The 19,714-nt window shown below is 45.4% G+C and overlaps 1 protein-coding gene across 1 annotated transcript in view; it reads left to right on the top strand.

Moving 5' to 3' along the window:
• The window catches only part of PLPP4 (phospholipid phosphatase 4), a 682,158-nt gene that overhangs the window by 411,081 nt on the left and 251,363 nt on the right, over nucleotides 1-19,714 (top strand). The gene's annotated exons all lie outside the window — the stretch shown is intronic.

Genomic DNA, 19,714 nt, shown 5'->3' with positions numbered 1-19,714 from the left:
TTTGGCGGATGGGATATCTGTCACTGTTGTGACTGAGTAACCTGTCTGTCGATTTCTAAATCAGACCCATATTGTTTACACCTTAAAGCAGCATTCTGTACATTTACAAGATTGACATTGTGCAGGGAAAGTTGTACAGAGAAGATTATCTTAAAAATCCTTGTTATAGTTGAATAGAAGGACATAACATGTAGCTGGTAAATAGTAAACAGAGAGCCGAGGCTGAATTCATAAATTCCAAATTTAATGAGAGTGCATGATTTTTAAAAATTATACTTTGAGCCTGGAAGCATTTGGAAGCATGACACTTTGCATTCACTGTTTGACATAATATATTCAGTCACCAGAATGAGTGGTTTAATTTCAGTTATGAATAGTTAGTCCAGCCTATCCTTTTTTATTTTATTTCCATTCTGCTACTTGTAGTCTTTCTACATTAAAATTGGACAACGAGAGGCTCCACAATGAAAATAAAAATATTCAATTTGGTGATCTACCCAGTTCGGGCGTTGGAAAACTTAAAAACTCCTCACGTTGTGTTAATACTGGAGGCTCTCATTATGCGTAGCATAATTTATTGCTGCTTCATGTACGTCTTTAAAACTTAACACTGACACCACCAAAACTCTAGAGTTAGAACACTCCAGCAACCCATAAAGCCCTCCAGCTCTCATCCCTCTTTGTCTTTTCATTGCTGCTCCCAGCTAGGCCTTACTTACTAATAATTTGTTTTATTATATTATGCTAGATGTGTTATCTTTAGGCAATTTTGGAATGTGAGAGGTGCTTACAATGGTTTGACTTTGTGTACGTGTGACGTTTTGTTTATTTAGTTATAGCACTAATGGGTGTGTGTTTTCCAATTTATGGAAACTGTTTTTAGCTAGTGTAGGTTATTTTTATTTCTTTTGGGCTTCAATAGTGACATATTTTTTGAGACTCCTTTGTAGAGCTTAACTTCTAAAGGAATGAGTGCCTCTGCTCAAGGTTGTGCTCAGAAGCTGGAGGTTGGTGCAATTGTATGTTGGTGGTGTTGGATTGCCCATACGAAGGCCTGTAGTCATATATCCACCTCATTCTTTTTTAATCCACTAACAGACATACCCTCCCTCTTTATCTCACTCTTGCAGGTTCCTGATGTCTCTCTTTAGGATGTTTTATTTATCTTTCTCTTTCTCCATGTTTTCGTTTTGTTTGTTTTGCCCTCTCTTGCTCTTGGTAAAAGTCTGATGCAGAAAAATAAGTGCAGGTCCCCAAAAATGAGCACCAGTCTTCCCCACTTCCAACCACTGGCTCAAATTAAGCCGTGCTGCTTTGACAATTTAGAAAGCAAGAAAGAAAGAAATCCTATTTAGCATTGATACTAATGGGTTTTTATTTGGTGATGGAATGGTGAAGAGAATTGACAAATGTGTTTCAACCTTCACTTTGCTTGAGAAAGCACAAAGGGCGTCAAGAAGCATTTTTGGTGGCAGTGGGGTTTCTTTCAATAGCTGGGAGAAGGGGACGTTTCACCAGGTGTTCTTTCTGGAGGTCCCACTATCAGCAGCAGAGTGTCTCTTTCTGGGGATTATAGGCAAATACAGGTCTTTTCTTGCAAATGGGGTAGAGCGAGTACAGTCTAATCCAAAAGAGGAAAAGCATTGCAGCTTTTTGTTAACCAAGGTAGTCCAACTGGTCTTCCCAAGAAAAGATGGGTCAAAGAATTAAGTTATTTCAGAACAACTGGAAGCGTTTGATCAACAATCACGAGTTCTGCAGGCAGAAGATTGTTACAGGATAGAATCTGCAGAGGTGCCCTGTCAGGTCAGACTATCTGAAGAAATTCATTTTCATGGGGTAGCAATGTTAATTGGTAGAAGTGGAGATGAAGCAAATGCTGCTCAAAGATATGATTATTCAGGTTTAGGATGACATCAAGTGTTTTTTGGGGTTCCTGTTTTTAGTGGAAAAAAGGTCAAGAAGACTGTTGATAAATTTACAGGATCTGAATTGGTTCGTGGAGTATTGGCATTTTTGGGATGCTTATTTCACAGAGCCAATGGCCAAGGAGAGTCAGATTTCTGCAGTTCAGTTGGGAAGGTTGTCTTTATCAATTAGAAAGGTTTATGTTCAGTTTGGCTCTGGTGCCATGGTGTTCACAAATGTGATTAAATAGGTGTCTGCATTTTTTGCATGAGAAATGGATAAGGTTGATTGTGGACCTAGATGTCTTCCTTTTCATTTTTCAGGATTTTGTAGAGTTAAGATGTCACTTGTTGTTGGCTGTGGATGTAGTGCAAGGCTTGGGTTTCCTAGTAAACCACAAGAAGTTAATAGCAGAGCTGAGCAGTGTGTTTGAGTTTTTTATGGTTCCAAGGTGAAGTCAGTGTTGAGGCTCCCAGAGAGAACATTGAGAATGAGGATAGAAATTTGGGAGTTGTTGAGCAAGGAAAGATTTTCCATGAGAAGTTGGCAATGATAAAAGTGCTGTTGTCTTCATTACAGGTGGTATTTACAGGGTCATTGCACTAAAGGGCCATTCAACATCTGAAAGTGGAGTGTCAAGGGAAGGATGTTTGTTAAACAGATTTTGTGAGTTTCATGGAGGACGCTAGAGAAGATGTATTTTGGTGGTTACAGAATGTGTATTCCTGGAATGGTCAGGCTGTTTTTGGGGCAAGCCTGTAGTTTGCTTTAAAGTCAGATATATGCCTGTGTGATTGTGGTGTATTGGTGCGATACGTGGAGACAGAGGACAGATGGTCTTCAGAGGAAAAACGTTTATAAATAAATTGCTTGGAGATAACATTAGGTTTCAGTTCGCTAAAGAGTTTGATGAAAAAGATGGACAACCTATTGGTTATGTGTTACATAAATCGTTTGGGTGGATATAGCTCCAATAAATTGTCTGAGTTACAGAACAAACACAGCCTAATGTGCAGGAAGACTCCCAGAGAAGTTCATCTTCCATGTCAGGCAACTTAGGCAGTGAAGGGGAACATTGTGAATGAATGTTATACAGTGTGCAGGTAGAAGACCTTGGAGATTTGTAGCAAAATGCTTCCTTAAGCGAGCTTATCAAGAACAGTGCCATACAGAAATACACAATCCATCATTTGCTGCATGTAGTGTCAGGTGAAAAATATAAACACAGAATGAATATTGTGACACAGCATTCATTTTAAATAGGATGGCACTGAGACCTGAGGCCTAGTTTGCCTAAGGCACAGAATTTAACACTGAAATAATTGTTTTTCAATTGCAATAGCTTTAGGTCAGTGTACACATGTGAAATAAGGTGCAGAGTAACCACTGTGTATACTCATTTTAGTTTTCATGCATAAAAGCTCTCTCACCAACCATAGTTTCCAGGTGTTTGAATTAGCTCTAGCGGAACCTTTAGTGATTGCACTTACACAAGGTTTACTAAATAGTCCAGGGAAGGTGACGCAACCCTGGTGGAAAGGTGGGTCCTGAAATTTCTTGCTTGGAGAATATCAGGAAAGCTAAAGAATTTGAGGGACTTTCACAGGTAGCTTTTGAGCCGCCCCAAGATTCTTGGGCTCCAGTCACCAGAAAGAGATATAGAGGATCTTGGAAGGGTTGGATTAATTTGTGTGTGGAAAGAGTTCTGGATGCTGAAGAGTTAGCTATTTCTTTATTTAAATTATTTTCCCATGGTTTGAGCTACAGGACTATTGATTGCTATAGATAATGGATATCAACTGGGCACAGTCTGATTGAAGGTTGGTCTGTTGGTAATGATGTTTCGGTTTGTAAGGTGATGAAAGGCATAAAGTTGATAAGGCCATTGGTGACTGTAAGATTCTTTATTGGATTCTAAGTTGGCTTTGGATTTGTTTGAAAGGTGGCTAGAGTATAAGTATGTATTGTTGTGCTAATTTAATGGAAAGTTGATAACTTTTTATGTTTGGTTTCTTTGAAAAGGGTATCTGATATTCAAGTATTGAAGATGGAAAGGTGTTATAACCTGAGACGGGGTGTTGTTTCAGGTGGCTATTTTCTGTCCAAGATTCCATGATTAGCTAGATTTATTTATGGTGTTTTGCATGTGGGAGTATGAGAGAAAGAAGGGGTAAATTCATTTTTGTTGTCATATGTAAAGGCTTATATGCATGTGTGGTAGATGGGTTTGGGCTGTGATGAGTGAAATTGGTGTGGAGTTGAAGAAGTTCAAAGCCTGTTCGATTAGAAATGCTCTAGATAGTGAAAGTTTCCTGATGGGTGACATTTAGAGGATATTTTAGGACAGTTATTTGGTCAAGTGCAGTAGTTTTTGCAAAATTTTACCTAAGGCTGATTAAGTATGTTGTGATATAGCTGAATCTAATCTGAGGTGGCATGGCGGACAAAAGAACGATGGGTTGACACATTTGACACTTATCTACCAAAATACATACAATTTGCACATCATACACAGCCTTTTCACATGGCAGATTTTTTAAAAAAATGCATACTAACCATACCATGGATAGCAGTATAATGCAAAACATTTTAACAGATTTACAAAGTATGTTGTGTGACATCAGATATTCACATCAGCAATGACCACAGGACAGAACCATCTCCCTCTTAAAAAATAGCTAATTGCACTTCTAGCTAGAGTGCACCTGAATAAAACACTTGCCACTAGCATCCCTTTCGTCAAGTTACACATTTGAATACTAACAAAGTCAGCTCAGTTGTTCATCCTTCTTAGGTCAAATAGTTGAATCACATTAAAAAACATGGAGTCCCTGTATAAATGCACATCTGTCAAATAGTTGAATCACATAAAAAAAACATTAAATCCCTGTATAAATGCACATCTGTAATTTCCTTATAATAGGTGCTGATGCATATAGTCACCAATTATAAAGAAAAAACATCAGAAATCTACTGTGATAATTGTTCTTACAGAGTAATTCTGACGTATGCCTGCTGCCAGATCCAGCAGTTGAGGTGAAAGGCAGGTCAGGTCACGGAACAGCTGTTGAAAGCAACAAAAATAAAAAGCTGCTTTTCTTTCTTCGGCTCTGTTTTTTTAGCTTACAGTGATAAGCTGAAAGAACATGATTATTTTTTGCATTTCTTAGATCAGTAGTTCCCAACCTTTTGACTTCTGTGGACCCCCACTTTATCATTATTGGAACCCGGGGACCCCCACTGAAACTTATTTCGAATCCAGGGACCCCCCCCACACAGAGACATTACTGAAAGCTGGAGACCTATTCTGTTAGAATTATTTAATTTTCTATGCTGTCGCAGAACCCCTGAGAAGGCATCGCTGACCCACAGAGGTCCCTGGACCACAGGTTGGGAGCCACTGCCTTAGATAATTATAGAAAAGTTAGAATCTTTTGGCATGTTTCTACACATTCTGCATTCCTGTAGCTTTTAAAAAAAAAAAGAAAAACGGACTTATTGAACTAGTTCTAATATTTTTTGCAACAAATATCTAACAGGTTTTTGATGTGTGTAATTCTGCACAAGATGGTGTATTTGTATTCTTCATGTGTGCAAACATGTGCTCTCTTTCTGGAAGAGCTATGTTCCAAGGTTTTTAAGTGGTTTGTGGGAAAGGTGATGGTGTGACCATATATGATATGGGATAAACTATCTCCTGCCGTACATTTTTTTTAGAATATATTTTTATTAACATTTTGCTATTACAACGTTACATATTTATTCATTTCACATGCACTTTTATATCTGCTTCTTATTTTGTACTTTTTCGCTTATTGCTCAATCTTTATTAACAGTCGTTTTATTTCTCTTTATTCAACCAGTTACTCTTTTACTTATTCAATCACTTTTCTTTGTTACAGCTCTTTGTTCTGCATAAGCAATAGTCAAGCAACAGGTTTAAACCCCTTCTTCCTTGTAACTTGGAATAATGATATAGAGGGTTAGGTGCCACCCAATTGGGTGTGGGAGGAAGGAGGAAGAGGCGGGAATAAAAAAGAACAGGCCACACAGGGCCAACCATGCGGCTATGTGCAAATGATTTTTATAGTTGTTGAACTGAAGGTGCTATGTCAGATCCACTTTTTATTTTAATTTTAAGCAGGGGGTAATATCGACCCAGGGCGCAGGGACGCGCTGTGTAGGCGGAGGGGCACGCACACTGCCTATCATGTTCGATGGCGAGGTGGGGATCCACGGCCCAGCTGTCTTCAGGCCTCTACACTTAATGAAAGCCACGTGGGGGTCGGGTTTGTTCTGGGCGCCTATCTATGTGCTACAATCGCCTGGCTCCGACCTCGGCGTGGGTTGGGAGTCGCTGGTTTCTCTTGCTGGGTTCACCAATCTCCTAGTTATACTCTCCCAATTCGTCACTAAGTTCTCCCACCCCGGAGCTATGGGAACCCGGCGGATACTCCTGGCTTCTTCTGCTTTTAGGACCTGTAATTCAGCTCTAGCCCACGTTAATGTATCATTCTCCCAGACAGTCAGTAAAGGACAACCCGCAGCTTTCCAGCCCCTCGAGATTAGTCTCTTATATAGTGCCAGGGTGAGGTCCAAAAAGCGCCCCTTCACTTTTCCACGGAGTGCCGTTGGTCCAAGGCCCAGCAAGCACATCTCGGGCTGGGTCTTAACTCAACCTCAAGCAATTCAGTTAAGGTAGTCAACATTTCCTTCCAGCCAGTCTGGATCACCGGGCAAGTCCAAACCATGTGGTCGAAATTCGCCCCACCCCCCCCGCATCTCGGGCAGGTCGCTGGAGATCCACCGTATATACGGAACAGCCTGTGGGGTGTGAGGTATGTTCTATGCAGGTAATTATATTGAAGGTACCTTAAGCGTGTATTACGGGACACCATCCGGGGGTAAGCCAGTATCTTTTTCCACTCTGAGTCTGTGAGTTCTCGACCAACCGTGCCCTCCCAGCCTCCTCTCAGTGAACGTAGGGGGTCTAAAGCTGCCTCAACCTGGGACCGATATATCTTGGTGATGAGACGTGTTTCCTCACCTAATGTCATCAGTGAGTGCAAGACCCCGTGTGTGTCAGGTTCCGCATTTGCCTTGTCCCAGTGAGCCCTAAGGGTATGTACCAGTCTCCCGTACAGTAGAAACTGTCCACCGGGAACACCCTCTTCCATCAAGTCATCAAATCCCCTCAGGACTCCCTCTTTGAAAAGTCCTCCCACTACTTCTATTCCCGCTGCTAGCCAATGACTGAGTCCCATACTTCCTGGCCCCCTCCCCCTGGGTTCTATAGCAAGTACTGCCAGCGGCAGAGCTGGAGAATACGGGTGACCAACTCCTACTCTTTTCGTGCATCTTTTCCAACATCCTATTGCCACTTTTATCATTATGTTGTTCCCAGGGAGAGTTATCTTCCTGTTTGCCATGTTTGCCGCAATCCACGCCGTATCAATCACTCCCTGGGCCGTATATAAATCCAATTGGCCCCGACCCGTAAGCCACCCGGCTATCCACTGCAATTGGGATGCAAGGTAATATGCCTCAAAGTCAGGTGCCCCCAGGCCTCCCGCTTGGGGAGGCCTGCAGATGGTCACGAGAGTGGTACGTCTTCGCCCACTATCCCAAATTAGTTCTCTAAGCAATGTGTTCAGATCACGGAACCATGCCCGGGGTATTAGCAGCGGTAAATTGGCAAAGTAATAGAGCAGTCGGGGGAGCATGATCATTTTGGATAGCGCCACTCTAGCCATCACTGACAATTTTAAAGAGCGCCAGAATGTTACTGATGATCTCAGCGAACGAAGCACTCCACCTAGGTTACCCTCTCTTAGGTCAGCCATACCATGGTAGATCTGGATCCCCAAGTATCTAAATGTACGCGGAGCCCATTTCAGGTCCACCGGGCACGCTATGGGGCGACCATATCCAGACGTCAGGGGGAACACATATGTTTTATTACGGTTAAGTCTTAATCCTGATACTAAACCAAATTCCTCAAGTACGTTCAGGGCCCAGGGGAGTCCACTCGCCCCGTCTCTAAGGTATATCAAAATGTCGTCTGCATATAGCGAGATAATGTGATCCCCTGGTCCCCACCGAATCCCTCTGCCCGCTCCTTCACCTCGCACCCACGCCGCTAAGGGTTCCATCGCCAACGCGAACAACAATGGGGACAGGGGGCATCCCTGTCTAGTTCCCCGATGCACTGGGTAAGCAGCTGAGACCGTCCTACCCGTCTTGACCCTTGCCAATGGGGACGAATATAACAGGTCCACCCAGGCAACCCAGCCACCACCCAGGCCCATTTTTAACATTGTCGCCCTCAAGTAATCCCATCTGATCGAGTCGAAGGCCTTTTCAAAGTCCACAGCTAGCAAGGTCCCGGCTGGTGGCTTCGCCTCATCAGGCATATGCATTATAGAGAAAATCCGCCTAAGATTCAAGGAGGTGCTGCGACCAGGAATAAAACCATTCTGGTCAGGGTGCACCAGGGTCGGCATAAGGGGCAGTAACCGATTAGCTAGTATCTTACTCAAGATCTTAAAGTCGCTATTTAGCATTGATAGTGGTCTAAATTCTGTTACCGATGGATCACTAATGTTTGTTTTTGGGAGCGGCACAACCAATGCTTCACGGAGCGTGGAAGGGAGCACCCCATTCTTTACCGCCTCCATATACATTTCCTTCAGTCTGGGAGTTAATAAGGATTTATACTTTTTATAAAAATCCATCGGAAGACCATCTGTGCCCGGGGTCTTCCCAGGAGCCAGCTGCGTGATTGCTTCGTTTATCTCTTCTACAGTCACTGGAACCCCCAGGCCGGCCCCGTCCTCCGGGCTCAAAGCCGGCAGAGACATCCGAGTTAGGAAACCATCAAGGATCCCCACCTCCAAGTCTGTGGGCTTCCTATACAAGTACGTATAATAATCTTTGAATGCGTCGTTAATGGATTCTGGACTAATTCTGCGTGTCCCACCCCTGTCCAATACACTTGCAATAGGACCACTATCACCATTCGGGCGCACTAGCCACGCCAAAAGTCTACCGGATCTCCCCTCCTCTGATTGCATGGATACCAAGTATCTTTGCACACTGTGGCATCTAAGACGCTCTTCTATTCGGGAGTGCTCCCTACGCGCACTCTCGTACTCTTCATCCGCTTGTCTTGTGGGGCCCTGTCTCAACTCCCCCTCGTGGATGACCTTCTCCAGTGCGTTTAGTTCTCTCTCAAGTGTACGTTTTATCCCCACTGACTGTCCCAGACAATGACCCCGCGTCCCCACCTTGAGTGTCTCCCACTCTATGCCTCTGGAGGAAGTGGATCCCCGGTTATCCTCTATGTGTTCCTCTAAGTAGCTTTGTACCCCCTCCCTGTACGCTTGGTCCTCCAAGGCCGACGGAAGCATTCTCCATGCCGGTATAGGAGGTCTGTCCCGAGATACATTCAATGTCATCAATAGAGGATTATGATCAGATATTGTGCGGGCAAGGTACTCCGCGTGGGTCATATTTCGGGCCAGCCCTGCTGTGCAAACTATTCTGTCGATTCTAGTATGTACCTGGTGGAGGCCCGAGTAAAACGAATAATCTCTGGCAACAGGGTGTTGTAGCCTCCAAGCATCCACCAGTCCCCAGGCGTCCAGCCACTCTGCTAGTTTTTTTGCTGCTTTAATTGATGTTGCTCCCTGCAGTGGGGGGTTAGACCTATCTAGGTCGATATCAAGCACTGCGTTAAAGTCTCCTCCTATTAGTACTTCCCCCGTGCATTGACGAGTGAGATGCCCAGACAGGCCCGTCATGAATAATGCTTGTTCCTGGTTGGGGGCATATATACAACTCAGGGTCAACTGGAGCCCCTGTAGTTTCCCTTCTAGAATGACAAATCTTCCCTCCCTGTCTATGTTGGAGGAATCTAGCACAAATGGAACTCCCGCTCTAATCCAAATTAGGGTTCCTCTTGCGTAAGCTGAATATTCTGTGGCAAATACCTGACCCCTCCATCTCCTCCGTAATTTCTCCCCCTCTCCGGGCGCGAGGTGAGTCTCCTGTAGCATAGCTATATGCACCCCTCTTCTTTTTAAAAAGGAAAGAATTCTATGTCGCTTACTCGGAGTGCCCATCCCCCTAACGTTCCAGGTCATAGTGTTGTAGCCCCCCATCGTATTCTTAGAACCCGTTGTACATGGAGTCTACGCGCCCCCGGCCCCGGCCAAGCCCCCCAGAAGCTTGCACCTTCATTATGATCAGCCCACATCGCACATATAGCCGGTATAACTAATAACAAAAAAAACCAACTCCCCTTCCCCAGGGCGCCTCCAAAACTGTAGGCTGCCCAGTAAGTCCTACAACACTGCAGATCACACAAACACATCAAGTCAATACTCGCCGGTCAGGGTTGACAGGCGAGAAACAGGTCCGGGGGGGCGGCCAGGTCCGGAGGGGCCACCGTACTTCTTATCTTGACTCGCCTTTCAGCGCCGGTGCAGGTTCTGTTTAGATCAGTTCATCAGCCGTTTGTGGGGTTACCTCCGGCGCACTAGTCGATCCCCCAGAGCCCTCGGGCGAGGACACCACTATGTCTTCTGATTCCTCTTCAGAGACCGCCGGCGGAGACGATTCCACTCCCATCTTGGCTGCCGCTTTTAGGGCTTCTCTCTTTCCAGTCTCCCTTTGTGCCTGCGTGGGTGCTAGCCGTCGGCCGCCCCCTGGCCTTCTCCCTCTCAGGGCCCGCCGGGACCCCCCCCCACCGCGGCCCCCCGGCGCAGGCCGCGCCGGGCCCGACCCCGAGCTCTCAAGCCACTCCCATGCCTCCTCCGGAGTCTGGAGGAAAGTGGTTTTCCCCTCCACAATCACTCGTAGTCTTGCTGGATAGAGCAATGAGTACTGTATCCCTTCTTCTCGTAAAGTTCTTTTAACGGCCAGGAAGGAGGCACGCTTGTTTTGGACCTCCAAGGTGAAGTCAGGGAACAGTGTTGCTTCGCCATTGGCCACTTTAAACGGACCCAATTCCCTGGCTTTCTGCAGGAGGATGTCTCTGTCACTATAGTGCAGGAGTTTAGCAATTACAGCCCGGGGCGGTCTGCCAGGGGCAAGCGGTCTAGCCGGCACCCGGTGTGCACGTTCCAATGAATAAAAGGGGGTCAGGCATCCTGGTGCCACAACCGTACTTAGCCATTTCTCCAGAAACTCCACCATGTTAGTCCCCTCGACCCCCTCAGGGAGACCCACCACGCGAATATTGTTTCTCCTGTTTCTGCCCTCTGCGTCCTCAGCTCGCCGTTCGAGCTTCGCCACTCTGTCTGCCAGAGAGGTCACCTCCGCTGATACTTCTGCTTGTTTTGGAACAACTTCCTCTAGTGTTGCTTCTGCCTCCTTTACTCTGTCGGCCAATTTGTGGTGGTCGGCTCTCAATAGCCCAACCTCTATCGCCACCTGATTAATGTCACGCTGTAGAGTGGATTTGGTGTCCTCAATGGCACCCAGTATCTTGTCCAGGGTGTCCTGAACCTTGGTTTGTGACTGGCTCTGTGTGGTCAGCTCGTTGTCCGCCATTGGTATCAGTGTCATGGGTTCCATGGCTTTGTTCTTGTGTCTGCCCTTGGAGGGCATTGGATATGCAGAGGAGGGCGTCTCAGCGAGGCCGGCGAGCTGCACAGGTAATTATGCTGCCTGCTGTTGGCCTGCTCGTTCACCCAATCTGTTGCCGTCAAGATCTCAGGTTCTGGTCGCTCTAGGAGGAGTCTCAGCCACCAAGCCAGTCATCTCCAGCTCGTTGGGCCACAGTAAGCAGGTGCGCCCAGGATCCTCGATGTCGCCGTGTAGCTCGCCTCCGCCGAGCGTCCCCACCAGCGGCGTAGTCGGTAACAAGTTGGTTTGGATCGGGTCGGGGGCGGCGCCTCCCCCAAGACCGCGCCGCCCTGCGCGGGAGGGGCAGCCGCGGCAGGCCCCCAAGGCCGCGCCGTCTCCAGTAGCCAGGAGGGACCCCAACAATGGTGCGCAGTCTAAAATTTCGGATGATAACAGCAATCAGCACGGGGCGGACCCTCGCCGCCACACCCCGCGACGGGCGATCAGCGTCCAACTTGAACCGTCCTAGGCACAGGGGGCCCCCCCGCCACCACACAGGGGCCACCCGGGCAATGGCAGTCGTACGGCCCCCAGGGGGCACAGGAGAAGCGGGCTCCCTATCAGTCCTCCTCAGGGCGCCTCTTGTCCCCTTGTCTCCTCACCGTCCGTGCCCCCGCAGCCGGGAAGCACCAGGCCACGTCTCCCGGGTGGGAGGCCAATTTCACTCCGTCCGGCGCCCCCACTCGGCACTCCGATCTGCCCCTCACACCTCGGGGCGGGCCCGCGCACAGCCTCCGCGCCCGGCGCGGCACGCCGCACGTCCCAGGACCGCGGCCGCAGCCCGCCAGCAGGCCCCCGGGCACGATCCCCGCCGGGCCACACGAATCCGCAGGGGGCCACCCCCGGGGCAACGGCCCCTCGCCAGTGGCCCCACCCGCAATCGCCGCTCACCTCCTCCTTCGCTCCGAGCCAGCGGCACCTCAATTCAGCGCGGGGCGGCCCCGCCCGTCAGCTAGGCCGCAGCCACTCCGCAGCCCCGATCAGCCCCGGGAACCCAGGCGCTCACCCCGGGGGCCAAGCCGCGTCGCCACCGTCTCCCCACGTCTTCAGCAGTCGTTCCGCTCCACTTTGAGCGCGACACTGCCCGCCCCAGCGCGTCTAGGCATACGTTTGAAGTCGGCCCCTCCGGAGCCGAGCGGTTAAGCGTGCGCCATGCTCAGCTCCGTGGCCACGCCCCCATCTCCTGCCGTACATGATAAGTATATTGCAAGTCACCGCTGAGGTTAATAACCTTCCAAAGAAAACCCAGCTTTCAACTTTGCTCCTCTAAATGGTTATGGAACTCCTCAGTGACTTGCAAAATCCTTATAATGTACATTCGGGGTACTTTATCCTTTATATATTGGGTAATTGTAACATCAGTTTTTTACAGCATTTAGGAACAGAACAAAGTGAGATTTAAGCACTAAGGGCCAGATGTACCAAAGGATTTTACCCATTCTGTGTCTATGGGAAAATGCTTTAGTAAACATAGCCTAAAGGCCCATTTTTATACTTTTTTAGCGCCGCATTTGTGTCATTTTTTGATGCAAAAGCGGAGCAAACTTACAAAATATATTAGTATTTTGTAAGTTTGCGCACTAAATAGGGGCCCAAATGTCATAAAATAATTATTATTCTAAGTGTTATTATTATTTGTGAACTCCTGGTCCACTAGCAATGTTTGGTGTAATTTTTAATTACAGTGGCGTTTCGGACTGCTGCACGTGGGTGAGCATGTTTGTTGTAATGATACAGGAGTTCAGATCTGGCATTATTGTTTATGCTCTCAGTTCTGCTGGAAGTGAGATATACCGCATTGCTACTAGATTCAGGGGGCTTTCTTTTAATTACATGGGATTTCATTCCTACTACCCATGTCTGAAGGCATGGGGAATTGTGGCCTCAAGACCCAAACTATGGAGGGTCCCTGCTACACAAGTGTTCAATGGTAGTGTTACACTTTAGGCACTGAATTTGAAAGGCGAAATGGCAGAAAAACTGCAGTCCCCCTCTACCTTGTACAACAAGATGTATGAAAGGGGTGAATAAACAAAAGATCATGTGCTATCGGCAAATAAAGTGTCCTCCTGATACTTGGAAAAAAGTGATTTGGTCTTTGCCATTATCTGCTGTCTTGAATAAACTGAAAAGTTTCATTGAAGTTGTGCAGCCCATTTCAGTTTGGTTACACCACAAAATACTGACAGTTTCATAGCAGAACTGAGACAAGGATGTGTTGGTTGATGAAGAGAATAAGGGACGGCAGCAGTGGACACGGGACCCTACCACATTTTAATCAAGGCCCCCAATTAGCTTTGAATGTCTGTATAATGTCCACCCCTTGCTGTCGGATAGAATCATCTGTAGGGAGCCTAATGTGGAATCATTGTCTTCAAAAGCTACTGAAAGCTCATGAGTCCTATCTCGTGGACAGCAGAAGTCTAGAACAACTCTACCTCAGGCCTACTCAGGCCTACTTGGTCACTGGTGCATCAAAACAGCAGCTAGGCTTGACACAGATTGAACCATGCTGAACAACAAATAAAACCCTGCTGAAACCAGAGAGGTTTTAAGGCAAGGGTGCAAAGAAAACAATTGTGCATGCCCCCCCCCCCACCTCCCAGAGGTCCCCATGGGAAAGTGATTTTTCTCACTCTTTTATATCTCTATCTCAACCTCTGTCCATCATAGGTACTATCTCTGGACCTGCCTCGCTTTACCAAGTGTCAAACTAAGGATTTGTCGGTCTCTTGTCTAGAGATACTTCTGTTGTTTTTGTGTAACCACATTTGTGAACGTTATACAAATAAGCTAATATTGTTTATCATCATATGGTTATAAAACATCAGAAAATGTGTTATAAAAAAAATAAATTATTTCAGACAGAGGCCCCAAAGTATGTCTTGGCTGGGTGCTCTTAAGATAATCTTGGTTCAAACTTTGAAAAGTGAGATACACTGCCAATATTAAAAAGATCAGTTAAATTAGAGGCTTTACCTTATGGGCTCACCTAAACCATGGCAGAATCGGATTCCCACAGACCAGGGTCGGCTCTACGGCATTGCAACAGGTGCTGCCACACCGGGTACAGACTTTGGGAGGGGGCACCATGTTTGAAGCTATAGTATGGTTTTAAAGCACCTGCTGCGTGATCATTGCCTCCAGCAATTTTGAGGCAACAATAAATATGTCTGGATAACTCTGATTAATGCTCTGCCTGGATACAGATCGAAGTTTTCTCTATTGGACGTTTTAAGGAAGTGCAGAGGGTTAATATGCCTGTTGCAAAGAAAGTGTACAATACAGATCACAAAGTGCATATATTGCAACTATGTCAGTGGGTTACTACTTTAGTCAGAGAGGTCCTTTTGTTAATTGCAGTTTATAAGATAAAATCCTAATAAGGAACTGTAAGCTATTAAGTGTCACCAAAGAAATGCATGCATAGCAGGTATAGATTAGAGCGTTATGATTTTTTTCCCCAGTCTTTCATTATCCTAATTTTGCAAAAAAGGGTTAATTTGGGTAGAATTAAATTCTAATTATTAAAAAGAACCCCCAAACATGGTGTTGCACTTTAAATTCTGAGTTTGTGCTTCTGCAGACTAAGCTTTTTTAACCTACACAGCCTAGTATGGATGACATGTGACTCCTACACGTTGTAGTCCTCTGTCCTATGGAACATTTCTTATACACTGAGTTACACACCTATGATTGATTGTCTCTGTCTAATGTGTGTGCAATGAAAAGTACACTGGCACCCCACACTGGTATGAGTGGCACTATACAACTAATTAAATGCATTTGGGAGAGAGTGGTTATGGAGACTCGAGGGGCACTGTTAAAGGGTGGTATTGAGGAAATCTGGGGCAGTGGTGCTCATTAGGGGCGCCTACGAGTATTGTGCACAGGGTGCCACCAGCGCTAAGGACAGCCCTGCCACAGACAATTTGCCCAGAACTGGTGTTGCAAGCATGTCAATCCCAGAAAGGAAAGTCAATTATTGCCCTCTATGTGCAGGGGGGAAATCTCACTACACTCCAAGCTGTTGACATTTTGATTTAGACTAACAAACTCTTGCTTTGGGAGTTTACTTCTGTAAAGCAAGAACGTTTACAAAGTGGGCAAAAAATGGCCTCTGCTCATCAAAATCTTCTCCCTTCAGAGCAGTCACTGAATCAGTGGTTGTTGTAAAGGCTTTAGAGAACCGCATCTAGGGTCATATTAAGCATAGTGCTCCGGGGCTGTTAAGGGCCTGTGTGCCTGCTTTGCGTGCCCCCTGTAGCACTATGATATTACAGAAGGGGTCACAGACGCTTGTGCGGCCCCTTCTGTAATACTGATAGCGCTGGCACACAAGTAGCTCCAGCACTGTTGTGAGAGACTGTATACTCATTTGCATGGGAACATGGCCCTATGCAAGTGATGCAATCACTTCGACTCTGCACCTGCGTCCGTTAACTAATGCAGACACAGAGTCAAACAGGTCCTTTGTAGGCACACTGACAGTGCATCACAAAAAGGTGGTGCAATGTTGGAGCGCCCCCTGAGGGCAGCCTCTACAGGGGAGGTCCCATTTGTCCCCCAGACATTTCATTACAGGTGGGTCAGTGACTCACTATACCCACCTGCAGGCGAATAGCAGGCAACTTACTGCTTACAACATAATACTTCTTCCTTTGAGGCAATCTGTTCTCAGTGCATCCAAATTCAAAGACCTGCTTCCTTCAATGACACCCTTTACCATGCTGTGTTCTTAATCCTAAGTCAATAATCACTGATGTGAATTATCTGAATGCCCAGTGATCCTCTAGGTATTTTGGCATAAGTTGTCCCATTAAGTTGCAGTATTTAATATTTCTCTTAGTTGGAACTGAGGTTTTTAAGACAATTCCCTTCTTTCAAAATTACTCCTGAGTGTAACTTGAGTGTAACTTATCATACCTTAGCGTATTGTAATATTGAAGAGCTAATGAGATCCTTCATTCCCTTGCTCAGTCTTGGCTTTCCATCTGGCCTTTCATCTTCTTTCAACAGTTCAGTTAGAATTGGATAATCTGAGCAAATCTATGTTTTTTTTACAAAGCAATGTTTAGGTTTTTATCGTAGTAAAGTGTTTTCCCAAGATTTCTAACTCACTGTTATGCATAAGGAAGCTATGTGATTGCAGCATCTACGGCTTAACAGTGCGTCATATTTCATTTAACAGTAAAGCGGCCATCAACCAAGACTACCTCTTACCCAGTTCAGGTCACAAGCAGGGTGGCACTTATCTCAGGCACAAGGCCCGGTATTTGTGGGTCCTCTGCCTGAATAAAAGTAAAAGACCCGTAGATCAGCAAAGACGCTAATTCACCTGGCCCTTAGCAATGTGTTCCTCAGGGAATCCTAATAAATCTCTTATCGGATCTTGAATTTTTCAATTGCTCCCTCTAAACCATATATATATATATATATATATATACATATATATATATATATATATATATATATATATATATATATATATATATAATTTACCAACAGTATTCACTGCACTCCATGAAGTTCAAATAGTGCCTATTTATTAATGCCAAATTAACAACCACAACAATGGTTGTTAATTTGGCATTAATAAATAGGTGAATACTTTTGGTAAATTATATTTTTCGAGACTGGTCCTCTCCGTCACGAGCACCGGCAGTGGAGTGCATCACCCAGCAACCTTTAGACCATTTTTTGTTTGAAGATATATATATATATATACATATATATATATATACATGTGTGTCTGCAGGGGTGTGGAATTTATTAAAATATCTACTTGTCCACGGGACAGGTTGCTTCTCAAATCTACTTGTCCTGTAAAAAGATCTACTTGTCCCTTTGGTGCCATGTAGTGTGGCGCCAAATTATAGCAGCAATCTCATTATGTAAGAGCTCTGATAATAGCCTCTCTGATTATGCCAGGGCTACTACAATAGTAGGGCTTGAATACTAGCAGTTTCAATCCCTACTGTAGCAATTTCCTTATTTTTCCACCTTTCTGCAGATCTGCATACTGGGGCTGGAGGAAGCAGTAAGCAATAGTTCCAGGGCTGGAATGCCTTTGAGTCTGCAAACCTACTAACCTGCATGTTTTAAAGATTTTCACCAGCTTCTCTCTAATATTTTCCCATAATAAGAAAGGTTGGACATTTACTCCTGACAATGGCAGAATTAGAACTTCTTCCATGGTTGGAAAGAAAGTGGCTGGAGGGAAAATGAACTTGCAAATGCTCAATAGATTTTCACATGAGCAAATCTACACATGCGTATTTACCCATGCTAAAATACAGTTCACAAATATTTTATAGGGGTACAACATATACCGCAGGGGTGTGGAATTTATTAAAATATCTACTTGTCCACGGGACAGGTTGCTTCTCAAATCTACTTGTCCTGTAAAAAGATCTACTTGTCCCTTTGGTGCCATGTAGTGTGGCGCCAAATTATAGCAGCAATCTCATTATGTAAGAGCTCTGATAATAGCCTCTCTGATTATGCCAGGGCTACTACAATAGTAGGGCTTGAATACTAGCAGTTTCAATCCCTACTGTAGCAATTTCCTTATTTTTCCACCTTTCTGCAGATCTGCATACTGGGGCTGGAGGAAGCAGTAAGCAATAGTTCCAGGGCTGGAATGCCTTTGAGTCTGCAAACCTACTAACCTGCATGTTTTAAAGATTTTCACCAGCTTCTCTCTAATATTTTCCCATAATAAGAAAGGTTGGACATTTACTCCTGACAGAATTAGCATGGCATGGCAGAATTAGAACTTCTTCCATGGTTGGAAAGAAAGTGGCTGGAGGGAAAATGAACTTGCAAATGCTCAATAGATTTTCACATGAGCAAATCTACACATGCGTATTTACCCATGCTAAAATACAGTTCACAAATATTTTATAGGGGTACAACATATACCATGGGTGCACTTTTGTGACTTTCTTTAAGAATTTGGGGCCACATGTAGGTAGGTTCAGATTTGTGACCCGCAAATTGCGAGTCGCAAATCCGAATGTAGGATGGTGTCCCTGACACCATCTGTGATTCGCAAGGGCTTCGCAAATGCTCACCTCATGAATAATCATGAGGTGGGTCGCAATTTGCGACCCCCTTGCGAATGGCGGCCTCACAGGGATGGTGGCCTGCTGGAGACAGCAGACCACCATGTCTGTGACTGCTTTTCAATAAAGCAGTTTTTTTTTTGTAATGCAGCCCGTTTTCCTTAAAGGAAAACGAGATGCATTACAAAAACGAAAAATGAAACGTTTTCGTTTCATTTTTTCAGAGCAGGCAGTGGTCCGCAGGACCACTGCCTGCTCTGTAAAAATGTTTACAGTGACATTCACAATGGGGAAGGGGTCCCAGAGGGACCCCTTCCCTTTTGTGAAAGTGTTAGCACCCATTTGAAATGGGTGCAAACTGAGATTGGTTTGCGCCCGCATTCGCAAAACAATCCTACATTGCACTGCGAGTCGCAATTAGGAAGGGAACACCCCTTCCTAATTGCGAGTCACAAACCCGTTTTGCGATTCGGTAACCAGGTTACCGAATCGCAAAACTGGGTTTGTGCATCGCAATGTGCTTTTTGCACGTTGCAAAGAGCGAAAGTCGCTGTTTGCGACATGCAAAAAGCTACCTACATGTGGGTCTTGGTCCCTAATTAGGTCTGGTGTTAACAAAGACATTTTGTTTTTATTAAACTTCTATTTCTCTCTCTTTCTGCTGGCTTTACTGTGAGTGATCGCATTCTTCTCTTCCACAAGGAGCATATTGGCACACAAAGTAGTTTTGTTCAGTGTCAGGAACTACAGTGGCAATCAGTGACGTAATGAAACTGGAGGGTGCCCCTTTGCAAAGAACATGGAGGAGCCCCCTCTCCAGACTCACTCAGGGCAGGTGCTGTGCTGAAGGGGCCCCCTGGAGGGCGGCTGCAGGGCCTTTGTTATGCCACTGGTGGCAACATGTGCTTTTAGAGTTCAAAAACGTTTTGGGGGGTTTTTGCCAGTGTTTGTTACAATGTTGAGGACCTGGTAGCTCCTACAACAATAAAGTGTTACAAAAGCCATGTCAAAACAAGACACGCATTGATGAAACTAAAAGACTTATAAAAATATGTCAGATCAGTTGGCTTTGTCAGTGTTTGGTTATTTTCATGCTTCCCATAATCGTG

Source organism: Pleurodeles waltl, chromosome 6 (genome assembly GCF_031143425.1).
Source record: "Pleurodeles waltl isolate 20211129_DDA chromosome 6, aPleWal1.hap1.20221129, whole genome shotgun sequence".
NCBI classification, from domain to species: Eukaryota; Metazoa; Chordata; class Amphibia; order Caudata; family Salamandridae; genus Pleurodeles; species Pleurodeles waltl.
This window is presented reverse-complemented; position numbering and strand designations above follow the sequence as displayed.